The 18,443-nt window shown below is 42.1% G+C and overlaps 2 long non-coding RNA genes across 2 annotated transcripts in view; one reads left to right on the forward strand and one right to left on the reverse strand.

Moving 5' to 3' along the window:
• LOC108581166 overlaps positions 1-18,443 on the reverse strand; it is a 78,512-nt gene that overhangs the window by 52,861 nt on the left and 7,208 nt on the right. Inside the window, exon 2 of the long non-coding RNA XR_001893078.3 lies at positions 6,183-6,283. This is a non-coding gene — a long non-coding RNA (uncharacterized LOC108581166). The remainder of the gene's footprint in view (positions 1-6,182; positions 6,284-18,443) is intronic.
• Positions 7,654-10,546, forward strand: LOC103876159. The gene is made up of 2 exons (XR_002515917.2): positions 7,654-7,938; positions 9,761-10,546. It is a non-coding gene; the product is annotated as an uncharacterized LOC103876159 (long non-coding RNA).

Here is an 18,443-nt window from a genome sequence, read left to right on the forward strand (position 1 = left end):
AAAGTATTAAGCATGAAGGGATGTTGAATTTTATCAAAGGCCTTTTCTGCATCTACTGGGATAATCTTGTGATTTTTGTCATTGGTTCTGTTTATATGATGGATTACATTTATTGATTTATGTGACATTTATTGATTTATGTTGAACCAACCTTGTATCCCAGGGATGAAGCTGACTTGATCATGGTGGATAAGTTTTTTGATGTGCTGCTGGATTTGGTTTGCCAGTATTTTATTGAGGACTTTCACATGGATGTTCATCAGGGATATTGGCCTGAAGTTTTTTTGTTGTTGTTGTCGTGTCTCTGCCAGGTTTTGGTATCAGGACGATCCTTGCTTCATAAAATGAGTTGGGAGAAGTCCCTCCTTTTCAACTGTTTGGAATAGTTTCAGAAGAAATGGTACCAGCTCCTTTTTGTATTTCTGGAAGAATTCAGCTGTGAATCCGTCTGGTCCTGAAATTTTTCTGGTTGGTAGGCTATTAATTACTGCCTCAATCTCAGACCTTGTTATTGGCCTATTCAGGGATTCAGTTTCTTCCTGGTTTAGTCTCGGTAGGATGTTTGTGTCCAGGAATTTATCCATTGCTTCTAGATTTTCTAGTTTATTTGTATAGAGGTGTTTATATTATTCTCTGATAGTAGTTTGTATTTCTGTGAGGTCAGTGGTGATATCCCCTTTATCATTTTTTATTGTGTCTATTTGATTCTTCTCTCTCTTCTTATTTATTAATCTAGCTAGTGGTCTATCTATTATGTAACTTTTCCAAAAACCCAGATCCTGGATTCGTTAATTTTTGGAGGGTTTTTCATGTCTCTATTTTCTTCAATTCTTCTCTGACCTTAGTTATTTCTTGTCTTCTGCTAGCTTTTGGATTAGTTTGTTCTTGCCTATCTAGCTCTTTTAATTGTGGTGTTAGGGTGTCAATTTGAGAAGTTTCTAGCTTTCTTAAGTGGGCATTTAGTGCTATACATTTCCCTCTTAACATTGCTTTAGCTGTGTCCCAGAGATTCTGGTACATTGTCTCTTTGTTCTCATTGGTTGCAAACAACTTGTTGATTTTTGCCTTCATTTCATTGTTTACCCAGGAGTCATTCAGGAGCAGGCTGTTCAATTTCCATGAAATTGTGGATTTTGAGTGTTTCTTAATCTTGAATTCTAATTTGATTGTACTGTGATCTGAGAGACTGTTTGTTATGATTTCAGATCTTTTGCATTTGCTGAGGAGTGTTTTACTTCGAATTCTGTGATTAATTTTAGAGTAAGTGCCATGTGGCACTGAGAAGAATGTATATTCTGTTGATTTAGGGTAGAGAGTTCTGTAGACATCTACTAGGTCCACTTGATCCAGAGCTGAGTTCAAGTCCTGAATATCCTTGTTACTTTTCTGCCTCATTGATCTGTCTAATACTGGCAGTGGGGTGTTACAGTCTCCCATTGTTATTGTGTGGGAGTCTAAGTCTCTTTGTAGGTCTCTAAGAATTTGTTTTATGAATCTCAGTGCTCTGGAATTGGGTGCATATATATTCAGAATAGTTAGCTCTTCTTATTGAATTGTTCCCTTTACTATTATATAATGCCCTTCTTTGTCTTTTTTGATCTTTATTGGTTTAAAGTCTGTTTTGTCAGAGACTAGGATCACAACCCCTGCTTTTCTTGGTTTCCGTTTGCTTGTCAAATTTTCCTTCCATCCCTTTATTTTGAACCTTTGTGTGTCTTTGCATGTAAGATGGGTCTCCTGAATGCAGGACACCAATGGGTCTTGACTCCTTATCCAATTTGCCAGTCTGTCTTTTAATTGGGGCATTTAGCCTATTTACATTTAAGATTAGTATTGTTATGTGTGAATTTGATCCTGTCATCATGATGCTAGCTGGTTATTTTGCACACTAGTTGATGTAGTTTCTTCAGTGTCATTGGTCTTTATATTTTTGTGTGTTTTTGCAGTGGTTGGTATTGATTTTTCCTTTCCATCTTTAGTGTTTCTTTCAGGAGTTCTGATGGTAACAAAATGCTTCAGGATTTTCTTGTCTGGAAATGACTTTATTTCTCTTTCATTTAGGAAGCTGAGTTTGTCTGGATATGAAATTCTGGGTTGAAAACTCTTTTCTTTAAGAATGTAGAATATTAGCCCCCAATCTCTTCTGACTTGTAGAGTTTCTGCAGAGAAGTCCATTGATAGTCTGATAGGCTTCCTTTTGTGGGTGACCTGGCCTTTCTCTCTGGCTGCCTTTAACAATTTTTCCTTCATTTTGACCTTGAAAAATCTGGTGATTATGTGTCCTGAAGTTGAGCTTCTCATGGAGTGTCTTAATGGTGCCCTCTTATTTCCTGAATTTGCATGTTGACCTGTCTTGCTAGGTTGGGGAAATTCTCCTGGATAATATCCTGAAGTGTGTTTTCCAGATTGTTTCCATTCTCCCTGTCTCCTTCAGGTACTCCAATCAACTGAACTGTAGGTTCAGTCTTGTTATGAAGTCCCATATTTCCTGGACACTTTGTTCATTCCTTTTCATTCTTTTTTTCTCTATTCTTGTCTGCATGTCTTATGTCAGTAAGGTGGTCTTCAAACTCTGATATTCTTTTTTCCACTTGGCCATTTCAGCTGTTGATACTTGTGTATGCTTCCCAAAGTTCTCGTGCTGTGTTTTTCAGCTTCATCAGGTCATTTACATTCCTTTCTAAACTTGTTATTTTCATTAGCAATTCTTCTAACATTTTATCAAGGTCCTTAGCTTCTTTGCTTTGGGTTAGAACACGCTCCTTTAGCTCATAAAAGGAAAGCTCATCATAGTTTTTTATTACCCATCTTCTGAATCCTACTTCTGTCAATTCATCCATCTGATCATCCGTCCAGTTCTGTGTCCTTGATGGAGAGATGCTGGGTTCATTTGGAGAAGAGGAGACACTCTGGCCTTTTGGGTTTTCAGCATTTTTTCATTGATTCTTTCTCATCTTCATGAGTTTGTCTAGTTTTGGTTTTTGAGGCTGCTGACCCTTGGATGGGGTTTTGTGGGGGCCTTTTTGTTGTTTTTGTTGTTGTTGATGCTGTTGTTGTCACTTTCTACTTGTTTGTTTTTCTTTCAATAGTCAGGTCCCTCTCCTGTAGGGCGGCTGCAATTTGCTGGGGGTTCACTTCAGGTCTTATTCATCTGATTCAGTCCTGTGCCTGGAGATGCCACTCAAGGAGGCTGGAGAGCAGCCAAAATGTGTTCCTGTTCCTTCTTCTGGGACCTCTGACCTTAAGGGGCACCAACCTGATGCCTGTAGGATTGCTCCTGTATAGGGTGTCTAACAACCCCTGTTGGAGGGTCTCACCCAGTTGGGTGGCACAGGGAGCAGGACCCATTTAACGAAGCCCTTTGTCCCTTGGTGGAGAGGGTGTGTTTCGCTGGAAGAGCCCACTTGTCTGGGCTGACCAGATTCCTCAGAACTACCAGGAAGAGAGCCTAAGTCTGTGATCTGCAGAGACTGTGACCACCCCTCCCCCTAGGGGCTCAGGCCCAGGGAGATCCTCTGGCTGGAGTTATTGGAGGTCCTGCAGGGAAGCCCCACCCACTGAAGAAGGATGGGTCAGGGTTAGACCTGAAGAGCCAATCTGGCCACAGACTGGCACAGCTGGTGCATTGAGCTGTGGGGATAAGTCTTGGGACCAAGCTGTCCAGCCTCCTTGGCTCCAGCAGGAGAAAAACGCAGCCTGGAGCTATGGAAATGGGTCTGCCCTTTCCCTGCCCATGGAGCTTAGCTTATTAGGCAGTTGCAAGTCCCAGTGCTGGCTGCTGCCCCTCCCCCAAGGAGCTAAAAGGCTTAGGGAGCGGGCAGCTGAAGCAGGTGTTGCTCACCCCTCCCCTTAGGAGTTGAGTTCCTCAGGCTTAAGCAGATTCCAGCTGAGAGGCTATAAGAATCTGCATGTTCCAGGGTTGGCAGGCTAGGCCCTGGTGGGGTGGGTTCGCGAGTGGGATCTTCCAATCTGTGGGTTGCACACTTACGTGGGAAAAGCACAGTTTCCTAGGCTGGGTGGCATGCTCACTCACTGCCTCCCTTGGCTGGGGGTAGGGGGTTGCGGTGGCTCTCAGGTGGGCTGCCATGCCACACTGGTCTTCCTTCTCTCCGTGAGTCACGCCACCCTTCTAGTCAATTTTGATAAGAGAATCTGGATACCTTGGTTGCCAGTGATGGATTCACACACTTATTATGGTTTTTTGTGGTTTTTTTTGGAGCCTCCGAATGCATCTGCTTCCAGTCAGCCATCTTGGCCCCTCCCCTCCCCTTTTCTGGTGTTAATTGGGCATTTTATTTGATTCCATATTTTATTTGGTCTTAGTATGTGAATTATAGTTCTTTTTAATTTTTGTGTGTGCTTGCCCTAGAGTTTGCAATATACATTCATAATCGAAGTCCACCTTCAAATATCATTATGCTATTTCACATGTAGTACAGAAATCTTCCAATATAATATGACTGATTCTTCCTTCCCATCCCTTATGACATTGCCATTACTGACTTTACTTATCTAAAAACTATAATCACCCAATGTATTGTTAATATCATTACTTTAACAGTTACCTTTTAGTCCAATTACAAGAAACAACAATAGTTTTATCTTTTTCTGATGATCTTTTTTTCCTTATGTAGATCTGAGTTTTTGACAATATTGCATTACTGTCACAAGACAAAATTACACTTCCACTTCATGAGCAATGCTTTTGTTCCAGATGTAACTGTTTTCTTTCCACCTTCATTACGCAGAAGAGATATCTGCTTGCAAAACTTTACAGTTCAGAGAGGTTTTTGATGGTTAATATTTCAAAGCTACCCAGTGACAGACATAAAATTATGTACCTCATTTATCACTGTGAGAGCTTTGATTATATTTCCCAACCCCAGCTTCATGCCAAACTTTGCATCTGGAATTCACAGTTGCTTGCTCTGTAAGCCACTGCTTAGGATGCTATCTTGTTGCCCTCCATAGCATACAGGATCATGAATAACTATACATGCAAATTATAGTAGCATGGCGTAGAAAGGTCATGGCAGTCTGAAAATAAATACTCAATGTGCAGAACCACCACCACTACCATTACCCCAACCCTTCTCCTTCGAGTTACATTTTTCACTGTGGCTGCACCATCCTGAAATATTCTGTATTTATAACCAGTTTGCCTTTCAATTTAAGGGAAATGAGAAGAGTATACTGTCCTCTCCAGGCAGTGATTTTGGGGAGATGTTTTCATGTGTTATAATCATTAGGACTGCTCATACATATTCTAGCTTTCTCTTATTTGGGGCACATGGTGGGATTCTACATGCTCTCCCTCGTTTGACGGTCAGTTTAGCTTTGCAACTTGTTTTGACCAGTGAAATATGTGCAACGGTGGTGAATATCATTTCTGGACTGAAGCTTTAAGAGACAGTGCAAGTATTGCCAATTCTCTCCTTTGTTCTGTAATGTCTGACAGTCCTGGGATGAGAACAATGCAAAGTACAGCACTCCACCTCCATTCGAAAGGCAGGTTGCATGAGTAAGACGTAAGCCTCACGTCTCTATCTCAAGTAGCACCTCCTCTAAAAATACGCTATCTGCTCACCTTGATTTACTTTTGGCTTTGTAGCAAAAAGTCACTATCTGAAATTATATTGTGTATTGATCTATTTTCGGGCTTACTGCCAGTCTGTCTAGAGATGAGAACTCTGTCTCTCTTATTCAAGACCATAACCCTGTTGCCTTGAACGGTGCCGGAAGCATGGCAAGTGCTCGGTCAAGTTTCTCTGAAACACGGAATTAATAAATGGCTTAAATTGGAAATCAGTTTTCCACAAATAAACTAAAACTTGATGAAGCCTTACTGTTGGCACCTTCATGTAAGTTACATGCAATAAAAACCTTTCGTATGCACTTGCTATTTAGGGAATGCTTCCTCACAGCTTTCCCTCTTTAGAATTCTCCATTAATTAGAAATGAAAGGCAATCTGTGATGGGAATTCTGATTTATCAGTAGGGTTTACTATATTTTATGTATGTGTGTGTGCGCGCGAGTAGGTAAACAAGCAGGTGACTCTAAACTCAGCCGTGGGCACGAATAACTGGGAAAAAAAGATACAAATGTTAGAAATGACACAGCCGGCTGCTTATGTTATCATTTCCGTCTCCCCTGCCTTTCCAGCAGAGTCAACTTTGATTACCGTTGCAGTGGTTCTTCTAAGAAAATGACGACACCCGGCTTTGTAAAGGAATTCTTTGTTCCCTGGAATGTGATGTACTGGAACAAGATGCATTTCCACATCTGTAGTAAAACAAAGAAAAACACAAAAACACTTTTAGAGACTGTAGGAATAATGAGATTATCAACTGTAACCCCTCAGGGACGGCTGTAACCCCTCACGGACGGTCCAGATGCTCCCATGGCCACTCACCTGCAGCACGGACCTGCGTCCAGGTCGCCCCTACTACCCGCCCAACCCTACCCCCGCCGTGTGCGCCTGTGCGCAGGCGTCTCTCACGCACCCGGGGCCACCACCACCCTTTCGCGAGAACGTGAGCCTCGCCGTCTGCGCCTGCGCAAGGGAGCCCACCAGCCTCGCCCGAACTACCGCGGCATGAGGCCCCGCCCCCGCCCTCCTAGCCGCGGTGGCCGCCGTGTGCGCCTGCGCGCGGGATAATCGCCGGCCTTGCTCTCTGCAGCCGTCGGCGGCGCTGCAGGCGAGCGCAGGACGGTGATGAAGAGGACGGGGCTGCTGGGCGGTCCCCAGCACCCCAGGACCTGGAGCCCCAGGTCGCAGCCTCAGGACCCAGAGGATGTGCCCAGTACCTCCAGGAGACATGCGGACGAAGTAGTCGCCCCGCGGGTTGCCAATCAGGCTTAGTGTGGAGACATGGCGGGGAGGACGCTGGCGGCCGTGTAGACCCGCAGCACGACACCGTGGATTCAGCCCGGGAGGGAGTCTAGCTGCGGGCCATGTCCAGCGTGGATTCCAGAAACCTGCCGCCTAGAGTCACAGGGCGTCCCGAGGGAGACCTGGCCTCTGGTGGGAGTTGGGTGCGCCCCTGGAAGCCTCCCCTTCTTGAGAGCTGGGAGTTGGCGGGAAGAAGACGAGGCCGCGGGCACCTTGATTCAGACCCGGAAACCACGCCTCCAGGCGTGGCTAGGAGAAACGGGCTTCGGATACCACAGCTACCCCTCTCCATGCCTAGGAGCACGCCTGTCCCAGCACCTGGGCCTGAAGTAGAGGGAGCTCCAGAGCCCGCGAGTCCCAGAGGGCAGGATCTGTTCCTTCTGAGGTGTCCCTAGGAGCTCCCTGAACCTCAGGCCAAAGGCCAAACCATGGTAGTCAAGTCCCCCAAGTAGGGGGTCTTTCAAGATGACTTGGGTAGCTGGGACGGTGGCTCATGCCTGTAATCCCAGCACTTTGGGACGCTGAGGCAGGTGAATTGCTTGAGCTCAAGAATTCAAGACCAACGTGGGCAGCATAGCAAGACTCCCTACCAAAAAAAAAAGTGTGTATGTGTGTGTGTATATATATACACACACACATATGTACACAAAAAATAGCTGGGCATGGTGGTGCAGGCCAGTAGTACCAATTACTGGGGAGGCTGAGGTGGGAGGATTGATTGAGACTAAGAAGTGGAGACTACAGTGAGCCAAGATTGCATCACTGCATGCCAGCCTGGGCAACAGAGGAAGATCCTGTCTCAAGGGGGAAAAATGGAAAAAAAAAACAACAAGAAGACTTGAAGTTACCCAGATCAGGACTCACGCAGAGAAAAGCCAACAGGAGCAACACCCCACATTAGAGGAGGAAGACACCTGGGGATGCACTGACTTCAGTTGTGTGAATTTTACCCTACGGCCTTGCTTACTTTATGAGACAGCAGAGGTGGCCAAGGTCAATCCTGCTGCTCTGTGTGGTGAACTCTGCTTTCCTCCTGTTACCATAGGTAAAGGGTCATGTTCCTATGTAAGCCCTCCTGTTCACCAGTCATTTGTGCATGGGGCAGGCTATCATCTTCTGCCTATTCAAGGGAATTGCTAGTCCTGTCTTCTGTATCCTCAGTCACCGACTTCTCAGTTAGTGTTGGACAAACCCTGTGTTCAAAACATGACTGAGGCAGACCTCAATCCATAGAGGCTTATTTAGCCAAGGTCAAGGTCACGTCTAGGAACAAATACAGGATCACAGGAGCATCTGTGACCTGTGCTTTTTCCGAAGAGGGTTTTGGGAACCTCAGTATTTAAAGGGGAAACAGCAAGTAGGAGAGGAAAAAAAGTGAGGGTAGGCAGTGGTAGATGCTTACGTTCTTGTGAAGCTCCATTTACCCTAGTAAATCTGCATTTTACATGTGAAAAGAGGGAGTAGAGGAAAGTCAATAGTGAGTTCTTCTTAGGATAGGCCCATGGTGGATTTTTAATATTCTCCTTGTCCTATGAAGATAAGCTGGTAACTGACATTGTCAGAGTGAGATTCAGCAGAACTGTTTTAGGGCTAACTTCTGGAGGAGCTGTGTATCCTGGAAGATTCAGCAACTGGCAAGGAATTTCCTTGGGAGCAATGTGTGAGGGAGGCCATCTGGGGAGATATGTGACCTTCTTTTTTTATGGGAACCTGGCTTCTGGATGAATCTAGGACACAGGATTGTGAAATTACAGTTGTTTGGAAACAAAAGGAAGGCAGTATTGCATGACTTAGTTTCCCAGCTTCACTTTTCTTTGGCGTGGTGAGTTTGGGGTCTTGAGATTCTATTTTCTTTCATACCTGTCAGCACTGTTAAGTAAGCAGGAAGACAACCTGAGGTTGTTTCTGTGTTTTGAGTTCCCACATAATAAATCACAGCCTGATTTAGTACATAAACCCAAACCTAAATTAGGAGTAAATTTTTTGTAGCAGATAGCCAGATTTCAGCAAATCACAGGCTTCCAGCTAGCGAGACTATGCCCGAATAAGGCAAATGTCTCATTACATGATGCTCAAATAAGGCAGCCGCTTAGGTGAGGCCAACCGGGTAACTTTTCTCCTTTGCTTACTTGTTCAGCCTGTACAAATTTGCTGCTTACGACTGCTGAGCGGAGCTGTCTAAACATCTTCTGGTTTGGAGTGCTGCCTTATTTATGAATTGTTCTTTTCTCATATAAAGTTGGTTAAATTTCACTTGTCTAAAGTTTTGTATTAAACTGTATATAAAACATCAGTAGCACAATTTGGATTCAGATACCCAAATATTGACTATGATATGTAAGTAATCCTTAAGCAGACTGATTTACAAAGGCCTGAACAACTTTGATATTCTGAAAATTCACCTCTTCTGATAAAAAATTGTCAAGACCCTACATTTAGCAGGAAACAAACATGCTTAACAATGCGTGTAGGTTAAATAAGTTATGTTAACAACAACAATATCACAATTAGAAAACTTGCTATGCCAGGCACTATGATAAACACACCTCTGTACCTTTTTTAATCCTGAAAAATGTCTAATAAGTATGTATTTAATAATATTTGTATTTAATATTACGTGTATTTAATATTGCCCCTGTTTTGTGAATTAATGTAGCAATAAACTGGCTTGCAGTGGTGATGTATTCTATAAGGCAGCCATTGTTGTAATAATGCTAGATAACACTACCAGAATCTCCGTTGCTTATAATTCAAGTACCTATTTTTCTTGTCCATAATATGTGAATCCTGCTGAAATCAGCTAGACTTTGCTCCAGGATGAGGGATTGGTCCAATTATGTTCCATCTTTTCACGTGTCTTTCATCAGGTTATTAGGAAAGAGTACACTTCACTGGCTGCCCTACTGGGAAGCTTTATCTCCATTAAGTGAACCACAGAGAAAAAAGAAGAGAAGAGTTTTACTTCTGTCGTCTGGTGATACATTGCTTTGGTGAATACAGGAAACCACAGGGTAAGCAACAACGCTCTTTGATAAATTCCACAGGCTCTCCTGATATGGCAGCCAAGTCTTTTCCCAGTAGCCAACCCTTTGCACTAAACAATGTGGATTTTATTTCTATAGATGTTGTGAATGTAGACCTAAACTTCTCTAAGAGAACTTTTATTCCTCAAGCCTGAAGATGTATTGCATTTTTTTTTTGTATATGTATTTGATCCACATAAAGAAGGGGGAAAAAAGTTTGTATGTGTGGATAGCATTCCAAGAAGGAACTGTAGCCCCAGGAAAGCTGTTATTTCTGCTCTTCTCCAGCTACCTGCCAACAATTTGTCCTCAAAAGAGGTTCTTTCTGACTATTTAGATCTGTCACTTACAGATTGGCAATTTTCATGCATTTCATTCTGCTTTGCTTTACTGGCATCATTCTGCTTTGCTTTACTGGCATCATCTTTATCAGAAGGATATATAAATATAGATATATGGATATCGTTTGTCTTCCCTTTCTCCACATTAACATATTCTATGAGTGCAGGAAGTGAAATAGCATCTTTATTTCATTACTCTTTGGTCCATAATACATTCCCTGGCACAAAAGGAACACTTAAATACTTAACTATCAAAATTAAAACATAAGTAAAATCACTGGATATGGAACATGCTCATTATTAAATGTTTTTATAGCATTCTACCAGAAAACTATCAGCCACTGTTCCACCATGGTGCTTTCCCTCTCTTGCTTCTTGCACCTCCTCTGTTGTTCTTCCTTTTTGTTAGTTCCAGTTCCACATCATAGTCACAGCAAATGTAAGAGAATGGAGAATGCAGTTTTTCAGCTGGGCACAAAGGAACGCTGAGTGAAACAGAAGTTGTTAATGAGGAAGAGGCAGGCACCTAAACTGGGTGTCTCCTGATCACCTCTCTCCCCGTTGCTCTGTGCCCCATATTCAGAGTAGATTCACCAAAGGTCTCCCTTGCTCTCTAGCTTCTAGTCGATTTTGAAAAATTCAGAGCATGGACAAGAAATAGCAGAAAAAGAAATTGTGATTGATTTGAGTATTTATTTTCCTGGCTTCCTCCATGTGGAGTTGCTAAAGACTAGCTGCATCTTTCAGCTGCAATCACAGCTCCTGCCTGGCAGCCTTCTCGGTCTCCAGGTTGTAGGAAGCACTTTGTCTTGTTTATCTTTCAGGCCTGTGGGTGGCAATAATGTTCTTTATTAATACTAGCCTTAAGATTTCACAAATTATTCCAACTGTTTACTGGAAACCACGAAAAGGACACTGACTGACATCGCCACTATGTGTCTTTCTTTTAGGGGTCATAATGTAGGAAACACATTTGTTGTCCTCCAGAGAGGGCCTCCAAGTCAACTCCGCACTCCAGAGAGGGCCTCCAAGTCAACTCCGCACTCCAGAGAGGGCCTCCAAGTCAGCACCACACATCTGATTGCCCCAACCGTTTTATGGAGTGCACTGAAGTGTGTTAGGGTCCTGCTTCTCTTCCAGAACAGCATCTTCCCTAGAGTGACTTCTCAGTGCTCCTCAGGCTCAAGGCCAGACCATGAAGATGTCATGTTTTCCCTAGAGCTGAAAGCTCCTTGAATCAAGGGAACATGGATATTTTACTCGACTGCTGTAGCCTTGTAGCAGACAAGATGCTGCTTCCAGCTACAGATCTTGAGAAGGCTGCCTCGCACCTATTTAAAATAACACGAAAATCAGTAGCTCACATTGCAAAGCCCAAAGAAGGAAATCCTCCAACTTCAGTCACTTCAGCTGTTCAACCAAATCCTTAATACATAGGGCTCTTTTTCTCTCTCTGTTCAGGTGTCCACTAGAACAGCAGTCCCCAACCTTTTTGGCACCAGGGACTGGTTTCATGGAAGATAATTTTTCCACAGACTCGGGCAAGTTGGGGGGATGGGTTCAGGATGATTCAAGTAAATTATATTTATTGCATACTTTTATTTCTATTATTATTATGTTGTAACATATAATGAAATAAGTATACCACTCACTATAATATAGAATCAGTAGGAGCCCTGAGCTTGTTTTCCTGCACCTAGATAGTCCCATTTGGGAGGGATGGGGTACCATGACAGATCATCATGCATTAAATTCTCATAAGGAGCGTGCAACCTAGATCCCTCGCATATGCAGTTAACATTTGAGTTCATGCTGCCACTGCTCTGACAGGAGGTGAAGCTCAGAAGGTAATGCAAATGATAGGGAGTGGCTGTAAATACAGATGAAGCTTAACTGGCTCACTTGCTGCTTACCTCTTGCTGTGTGTGGCCCAGTTCCTGATAGGCTATAGACCGGGATTGGGAAGCCCTGCACTAGAATTTTCATTTGACCTATGTGCTCACTTGATCACAGAGAGTCAAAAGGAGAGAGAAAATAATCATTTCCCTAATCAAAAACTATGAGGTCCCTTCCTTTAGTCTGATTGAGGCAACTCAGGACATGTGTTTACCCTTGGACCAAACATTGTCATCAACAGGACGCTGGGTTTATGCATCTTGGAGCTGGCAATTAGGTCAGCTTTTCTGAAGTACAAGGAAAAGAGGACTCTTGAATCAAATTAATGGTTCCCTTGGGAATGAGAAAGGGATTTGTATGTTTGTTTTTCAGGAGATAATTTTATTCTTTTCCTTCTCAGCATCTTGCTTCACCTTCTGTATCTCCTACCTTGGCTCACCCACTCTGTGGTCCATGTTTCAGGGCCCCACATCTGACCAGTTGCCAACTCATCTTCACTTGGGAATTGGCTGTGAAGAGACAGGCAAGTCTCTTCAACAAGCAGGAGGAAAACATACATGGTGAAGGAAATATGAAACGACCTCATTTCTAGTTTAAGCCACTAGATCTCCTTTGTACCATGTCTCCTTGGATGACAAGAGTCTCCCTCTCATCAGCTCATTAAGGAATCTACCATACAACTTCAGTCTTCAGTATTGCCAGAGACTAATGACCCATGATCCAAGAGTTAATGACTATAAATGCATCACTGAAGTCTGTAGAAAAAGGTCCTGATGCCTCCTGCCCTAATAATTTGTATGTGTTTAATTTTCTCTGTTTGCAAGATAGAAAACAAAAACTGGTCTGATTGCAACTAACCATGGATTTGCACCAATTATTAGAAAGGGATTTTTCTATCATCAGTGTTCATGCTCATTCCTCAAATATTTATGTTTCAGTCTTGGGGTAATTTATTTCTATTTACTTTAAATTTCCTTATGAAATATTTTCAATTATATCACAGGTTGTTATAGTTGGTGTTAAATTATGTAGAGGTATTACATTGCTACTTAATGCCTGCATTTGATGTGGTTATTAAAATGGTGACACTATAGATCACCATAGCAACACAAACAAAAATTCATAGCCTGTTTCAAACAGGAAAGGCTGAAAATATTTCACAGTTATTGAAAGCTGAGTATGAAACAATTCAAACATTTAGCTGCTGAGTAATTGGGATCTAGAAATACGTCAACCTAGATACTGAATTGTTAGAAGAGTCAATATTGAATAATAGCACAGGTCATTTACTTTTAATTGTCTAGCAGACAGTGACTTCACCCATGTGGCTTATTTATGTATGTTTCATAAACAGGCTACCTTCTGAGAGTTAATTGTGTAAACAGGAAAAGTCATTACCTAATAAACTGATGTTCACTTTTACTGATACATTTCCATAAGCATTGCCCAGGGCAGTGTTATGTTTGTCTCTATGGTAACCAATGCTATAAAGAGATAAAAAAATCAAAAGAGGGACTATCAGCAGTATCATACATAAAATATATGCCTAGAATTATATGAGATACCAGAAGATTATGCTTTTTTGGGGGGTTCTTATTTGACAGGACACATAAATCACTTGTTGCTTTACTCATTCATAAACTAGAGCTAAAAATGTAAGATAGCACCTGTGTTCTCCTGCAAATATGTGTAAGCCTGATTGATGACTATGTGCTTCAAGAAGCTTCTTTGTACCATGTCTCCCTGAATAGGATGGGTACCCTTTCTGATCAGCATGTTAAGGACTCTACCCTAACAAAAGGTATGAAAAAAGTTGGTTGGATTGGCTACATGCATAGCTTGGGATCAGTTCTCTTCATGCACCTGCTAATACTCATGGTTCCTGACAACAACTTGATATGCTTGCTCTTTGGAAGAGGGGATTAACTTTGACCCTTCTTCCACAGCTGTTCCAGTTCTGCTCCCAACTTTTTGAAAAATTATCTTCTGCAAATATGCCTCTTGTCATTACCATTTTAGCTTCTCTCCCCCTGATTCTCTTTTGAGAAAGTACAAAGAAGAACATCTGTTGAGGCAGGAACACTCAGGAATGTGAGAAAACATTGGAAACTTGGCAAGGCATGCAGGAATGTTGAGTTGGGGTAGGAGGAAGATTGGAAACACGCATACAGTGAAATATATATATATATATGATCCATGTATAGATAGATGGATGTAATTGCACTGTTATAAGGAGATTAAGTAGTTTCACCTGCAGGAGTAAGGCATTTCCAACTAGAACAGAGTACCTCATTGCCTCTGTTGCAGAGATCCTCTGAGGAGGCATGATAGATATTTGGGCTGACATGACTCTAGTGTCTGGGACTGATCATTCACTTGTGTATTCAAAATCCCCTATCCCTATTCATGAAGTGCCAAAAGTGCTCTTGGTTTAGTGTAAAAATCACAAACTTCCCCAAGGACTTCCATATCTTTCTGGGAGTTGAAATACTACCACGGGGATGAAAACCAATAAAGGCAATTTAATAATTTACTTTAAACATGTCCTAAGAATCCAATATATAACTAACTTTTGGAGTGAAACATACATTTATCGAAACTTATGTTTATCTGAGTATTTGAAAATCATCTTGCTATAATTCATCTCCACATAATCCCTATTTACCTAACCTATGGAGAAGATGTGGTTAAAAAGCTACATTTGTCAAACCCTTGAGTGAACAAGACTTATCCTGCTTAGATTGAGGTCTGGTAGTCAGTGAAGGTCATGGTCAGTGTGTATGTCTCCTGCTTCTGGCCATCACTCATCTCTGCATGGAAAACTTGTTGGGAATGTATTGGTCACATGGCTCACCTGTGTCCTCAGCTCCAAGAAAAAGGAGATGTATCACAAAATAGACTTTGTCAAATTGAACGTGTGTTTTCATTTTTTTGACTACAGTCAAGGCAGAAAGTGTTGGCAATAGAAGGCTTACACACAGGCAGGCGCACACACACACACACACACACACACAAACACACACGAACACATAAAACATGCTGCCTTCCTGAAAACACATTTGCATCATTTCTGGAGGAAGGTAGAGTAACACCAACCAGTTGCATCTTCTTTGCTTCCAGTTGCTTCCCTTCAGATCAGCTCCACTGCAAACTAGGTTCCAGTCCTGGCTTTGCTGCTTAACCTGCTGTGGAACCTTGGTCAGCCTCTCTAAACCTTAGTTTTTATAATCTGTGAATTGGGAATTAAAAATTTCTATGCAATAGGCTTCATTCTAGGGAGAAAGTGATGAAATTAATGCAAAACTCTTATCATAATAAAGTTTCAGTAATTGCTAACTATTATCATTAATATTGTTATTTGAGGGGAATTAAAAGAAACTGAACTGTTTTAACTGAAGTGTAACATTCATATATTAACATGCCCAAATCTTGAGACTATACCTAGATGAAGATTTGCATAATGCTATGCACCTATGTAACCCCTTCCAAAATACTTAATTATTCAGATTATAGAATATGAACAGAATATCAGAATGTTTCCCCATGCCTTCCCCATGAATTCCCAACTGCTACCTCTCCCTTCAGAGAAGGGGCGAGGACAATTAATCTCCAATTGTTTTAGGTATTTTTGGAATTCATATGGAGGGAATAATTCACTATAGATTATTTTGTGTTTGGCTTCTCCTGCTCTTTTTCTAATGTTTGGGAGATTTATGCATATTGCTCTTTGTAGAAATACTTCATTTCTATTGCTATATTCAGTTTTTGCTATATTGCAATATTCAATGGTATGAACACTGTGATGTGTTAATTTGTTTTCTTATTTGTAGACACTTTTGTTGTTTCCAGATGTGGCTCTTATGAAGAAATCACTTTTTTTTGTTGTTGTTGTTGGAGAACAAATTTATCTTGGGGGTATGCCTAGAAGGGGGACTTCTGAGTCAACAGATTGGTGTTGACTTAGATTTACTAGATGATATAGCCACAAGTTGTTGGACATCCAAGGTAATCATATCTCAATCCAACAGCAACTTTCCACCTTCTAATTTTGTTTCTGCCAAAGGTGTTTTTCTGGCTTTAAATGGAAGAAACCATTATATTTGGCCTAGTTTTATATTCTTGGCCATCAGAGAAGCCCATGGATACCTACGGTACTATAATAATCAATAAAAATACAAATCAATTCATCTATCCTCTTTCTTTTATGCAAAATCCTGCTTATAATGTTTGAACAACTGATCCTCTTTATTTCTTTATTTCCAGCTCTTCTCATATTTTCACATCTCCTAACATCCACTTTACTTCAGTCACTTTGCTACAGAAAAGAAAACCTGTTGAAAGAAAAAAGAAATAATGAAAAAAAAAGGCAACCTATGAACTAGTCGTGCTGTGTTTCAGTCTCACCTTTCGAAGTCTCAATCAAATAACACCATTAAACTTTTCGTGTTCACTATTGTGATTGCTTTCACACCCCCTCACGGAAGGCTGCAGTTTCAGGAAGTGTAATCCCTGCCTTGCAGCCTCCACACCCACCTACGTTAGCCTTCTCCTGTAACAAAGCAAAACAAGTTCTGACAGCTTGGCCTGTATCCCAGTGGCTGAACCAGGGCTCTCAATCGGTTCTGAAACATTCAAATTAGGAACTGCTGTGTCTTTGCTCTGGAGATCAATCAAAGCACTTTCACAGAAGTGTAAAAATGAACCTCAGAATGGATAAACTCTAACAGGAAGTCATCACCTTATCTTCTAGCAGCTCAAATTGTTTTGCTTCTAAACCTCTGGACAAGAAAAACTATACTCTGGTTTAACAGAAGCATGAAAGATGCCAACACATGTGCAAAAGTTTGAACTGATGGAGGGAGAGAAAGAGAGGAGAGAGAGAGAGAGAGAGAGAGAGAGAGAGAGAGAGAGATGGATTCCCTGCAAGGGGTGTTAAAAATGTGTGGGGTTGGACACTGGAGTCTGGAAGACCTGTTGCTATTTTTATTCCCTACGCAAGTGGCAGCAGGTGAACTATAGGATGCTATCTCTTGTGCCGAGCTGAGGGGTTGCAAAATTAAGAATCAGCGCCAGGCAGCCCATAGCAGAATTACAGATGGGGTCTTGGTGCTTCTCACAACATGGTAACTATGTAGATGGTTCCTGAAGATAGGATAGAAACTGGTCTGATCATTAGTCATTGGTTTTCTGAGCACCATACCCTAAGGGGAGATCATTAACAGCAGCACAGAGATTTGGGGGCAGTTTTGTATTTTGCTTTTCTTAAACTTCAGTAACTATTAGGTAGGAGATTTCAAATCCTGAGAAAAACCTTGAAAATGAAATAAAACACCCACATATTTCTCAATTTGAGAAGGATTTGGGAATCAAACATGAGCTACTGGAGGAGGAAGAGCAGAAGCTGCTTTTATTTTACCCAACAGTGCTTCTGTGACCTGCAGGATGTCTGTCATCTCATTCCACCCACAGTGACACTGAGTCAGTGTAATGGCTGAGAACACTCTGGTTAGACAGGCATCAAGCATGTGCTGCAGCTGTACATGGACAGGTAGATCAGGGCACGCAGGGATGAGCCCAGGTGACAGAAATAGGAAAATTCTCTGAAGACAGCACCGCCTCATGGAGGACAGCACCCGTGTTTAACTTCTATGGAGGCTACCCACTCCACATTACCTTCTTTTGAAGGGCCTGTTTCCCTTGTCCCCGTAACTGTTGTGGTATTTACGGCGAAGTTTCAAAACTTCTTAAAACTCCCCAACTTTGGTGCCAACTTGGACAACGTTCTTTTATGCACTCCTTTTTAGTTATCCCCACCTGCCCAGCTCCCTTATTAGGTCGAGACATTTTGATTAAATTATCTGCTTCTCTGACTATTCCTGGGCTACAGCCAAACCTCACTGCCACCCTTTTCCCCAGTTCAAAGCCTCCTTCACATCCTCCCCTTGTGTCTCCCTACCTTAATCCACAAGTATGGGATACCTCTACTCCCTCCTTGGCAACTGATCATGCACCCCTTATCATCCCACTAAAACCTAATCATCCTTACCCTGCTCAGTGCCAGTATTCCATCTCACAGCAGGCTTTAAAAAGGTTAAAGCCTGTTATTACCCGCCTGTTACAACATGGCCTCTTAAAGCCTATGAACTCTCCTTGCAACTCTCCTATCCTACCTGTCCAAAAACCAGACAAGTCATATAGGCTGGTCCAGGATCTGTGCCTTATCAACCAAATTGTCCTGCCTATCCACCCAGTGGTGCCAAACCCATATACTCTCCTATTCTCAATACCTC

Source organism: Papio anubis, chromosome 9, assembly GCF_008728515.1.
Source record: "Papio anubis isolate 15944 chromosome 9, Panubis1.0, whole genome shotgun sequence".
NCBI lineage: Eukaryota > Metazoa > Chordata > Mammalia > Primates > Cercopithecidae > Papio > Papio anubis.